Genomic DNA, 3755 nt, shown 5'->3' with positions numbered 1-3755 from the left:
TGTTTGTTTCTTTTTATATTTAGTCAAGTTTTGACTAAATATTTTAACATCGAGGGGGAATCGAAACGAGGGTCGTGGTGTATGTGCGTGTGTGCGTGTGTGTGTGTGTCTGTGTGTGTGTGTGTGTAGAGCGATTCAGACTAAACTACTGGACCGATCTTTATGAAATTTGACATGAGAGTTCCTGGGTATGAAATCCCCGAACGTTTTTTTCATTTTTTTGATAAATGTCTTTGATGACGTCATATCCGGCTTTTCGTGAAAGTTGAGGCGGCACTGTCACGCCCTCATTTTTCAACCAAATTGGTTGAAATTTTGGTCAAGTACTCTTCGACGAAGCCCGGGGTTCGGTATTGCATTTCAGCTTGGTGGCTTAAAAATTAATTAATGACTTTGGTCATTAAAAATCTGAAAATTGTAAAAAAAATTAAAAATTTATAAAACGATCCAAATTTACGTTTATCTTATTCTCCATCATTTGCTGATTCCAAAAACATATCAATATGTTATATTTGGATTAAAAACAAGCTCTGAAAATTAAATATATAAAAATTATTATCAAATTTTTTTTTTCGAAATCAATTTAAAAACACTTTCATCGTATTCCTTGTCGGTTCCTGATTCCAAAAATATATAGATATGATATGTTTGGATTAAAAACACGCTCAGAAAGTTAAAACGAAGAGAGGTACAGAAAAGCGTGCTATCCTTCTTAGCGCAACGAATACCCCGCTCTTCTTGTCAATTCCACGGGCACTGCCTTTGCCACGGGCGGTGGAGTGACGATGCTACGAGTATACGGTCTTGCTGCGTTCAGTTTCATTCTGTGAGTTCGACAGCTACTTGACTAAATATTGTATTTTCGCCTTACGCGACTTGTTTTTATATTTAGTCAAGTTTTGACTAAATATTTTAACATCGAGGGGGAATCGAAACGAGGGTCGTGGTGTATGTGCGTGCGTGTGTGCGTGTGTGCGTGCGTGTGTGTGTGTGTGTAGAGCGATTCAGACTAAACTACTGGACCGATCTTTATGAAATTTGACATGAGAGTTCCTGGGTATGAAATCCCCGAACGTTTTTTTCAGTTTTTTGATAAATGTCTTTTATGACGTCATATCCGGCTTTTCGTGAAAGTTGAGGCGGCACTGTCACGCCCTCATTTTTCAACCAAATTGGTTGAAATTTTGGTCAAGTACTCTTCGACGAAGCCCGGGGTTTGGTATTGCATTTCAGCTTGGTGGCTTAAAAATTAATTAATGACTTTGGTCATTAAAAATCGGAAAATTGTAAAAAAAAATAAAAATTTATAAAATGATCCAAATTTACGTTTATCTTATTTTCCATCATTTGCTGATTCCAAAAACATATAAATATGTTATATTCGGATTAAAACCAAGCTCTGAAAATTAAATATATAAAAATTATTATCAAAATTTTTTTTTCGAAATCAATTTAAAAACACTTTCATCTTATTCCTTGTCGGTTCCTGATTCCAAAAATATATAGATATGATATGTTTGGATTAAAAACACGCTCAGAAAGTTAAAACAAACAGAGGTACAGAAAAGCGTGCTATCCTTCTTAGCGCAACTACTACCCCGCTCTTCTTGTCAATTCCACGTGCACTGTCTTTGCCACGGGCGGTGGAGTGACGATGCTACGAGTATACGGTCTTGCTGCGTTGCGTTGCGTTCAGTTTCATTCTGTGAGTTCGACAGCTACTTGACTAAATATTGTATTTTCGCCTTACGCGACTTTTTTTTCTTCGTTTTATTTTTCATTTTTCTATTGTCTTGATATATATGCATGCTTTGGACTGCAGTTGTGTTGATGACGATGCTTCTGATGACGATTTCGATTGACTTGGGTTATGTTTCACATAAAACCAACCAGTTTCCTAACCTCAGACATTTCAGTTTGACTGTGTAAACGACCGCATAACGAAAGCGACTAACTTGAGAGCGAAACATTTTTTAAATAGAATAACAGCAAAAAAACAATCACACACAAAACAATAACACAATGTATTGTTTGTATTCAAAATCATAACATGAGATCTATTTCAAGTACGGCTGACCCATCAACATCACATTGTTCACATTGTTTTGCGTATCTCTCCTAAATAAACACCCATGTCTGGTCATGTCGGAATGTTAGTGTAACGTAAGTGTTTGCTCAACAATTGCTGAGCCAAAACCAAAAGGCACATGAAACCCGTCATTTATTCTGTTTATCTCTAAAACACAAATACGCACACACAACACAGACAGAAGGCCGGGCGAATGTTCTCCTTTGGTGAGCAAACGTTAGTGTCCGGTAGATATCTATCTAATGAACAGTGTCCGATACCCGGATGACTCAGTGTCCGATCAGCAGATGTCATGTGAGAACCTGGCGGCCTAAGGGCAAGTGTCCGATAGATATCTGTAAAATGGTCAGTTTTGGCAATACCCACGTCACTGTACAGGAGATGTCCAGGGAGAACCAGTCCTGAGCGCTGGTGTCCGATAGATATCTGCCCAATGGTCAGTGTCCGGCTCACGTCTCGACGTCAGATGTCCAGCGAAAATCTGTCCTCGGGACAAGTGTCTGGTAGATATCCGTCCATGTCCGGTACCCGAGTAACCTTCCGAAACCTTCCGAACGTCAGCTGTCCAGTGCATGGGAACCTGTGCTTGGGGTCAGTGTCCGGTAGATATCTAGCTGTCTATGTCCGGTACCCGAGTAACTGTCCGAATGGCAGATGCCCAGGGGGAACCTATCCTCAGGTCAAGTGTCCGGTAGATATCTGTCAATTTCCGGTACCCGAGTAACTGTCCAAATGTCAAATGTCAAGGGGGAACCTGTCCTCGGGTCAAGTGTCCGGTAGATGTCTGTTTTTTTCCGGTACCCGAGTAACTGTCCGAATGGCAAATGTCCAGGGGGAACCTGTCCTCGGGTCAAGTGTCCGATAGATGTCTGTTTATTTCCGGTACCCGAGTAACTGTCCGAATGTCAAATGTCCAGGGGGAACCTGTCCTCGGGTCAAGTGTCCGATAGATGTCTGTTTATTTCCGGTACCCGAGTAACTGTCCGAATGGCAAATGCCCAGGGGGAACCCGTCCTCGGGTTAAGTGTTCGGTAGATGTCTATGTCCGGTACCCGAGAAACTGTCCGAATGGCGAATGTCATGGGAGAACCTGTCCTTAGGCCAATTGTCCGGTAGGTATCTGTCCATGTCCGGTATCCCTCGGTACCCGGAAGAGTGTCGGTCATTTAACTCATTAGTGTCGGTACGTCACATGTCCAGTAACCGCTTACTGACTTGTCCTCAAGGCAATCGTCCGGTAGATTTCTGCCCTCAATGTATATTATCATTTATCATTTTTATCAAAGTAATAACTATAATCATTAATGTACGTAAAGCTTTCAAGCACATGCAGGAGTATCACTGATTAGTCAGTGCTCTACCGGAGAGTCCCCCATGCAAAGGCTATAAATAACTTATCAGGGACACCTTACACTTACTTACCTGTCTTAATCGTCGAGTGGGCAATTCATGTTTACCTGACATCCAAGCGACCCCAGCTACCCCTAACACTGATAAAGCACCGAGGCTGACGTCACAAAAAGGGAGTCCCCGATCGTACCTAGGTGGGGAGAGCGAAAAAAAGAGAGACAGGATCGCGTGAGCGAGTGGGTTTTGTGTGGCTATGACTCTTGTTTCCGAAAATGGGCAAAAGGCTCGCCCCAATAAAACCTTCTCTCTCCCACTC

Source organism: Littorina saxatilis, linkage group LG7 (assembly GCF_037325665.1).
Source record: "Littorina saxatilis isolate snail1 linkage group LG7, US_GU_Lsax_2.0, whole genome shotgun sequence".
Lineage (NCBI taxonomy): Eukaryota > Metazoa > Mollusca > Gastropoda > Littorinimorpha > Littorinidae > Littorina > Littorina saxatilis.
This window is presented reverse-complemented; position numbering follows the sequence as displayed.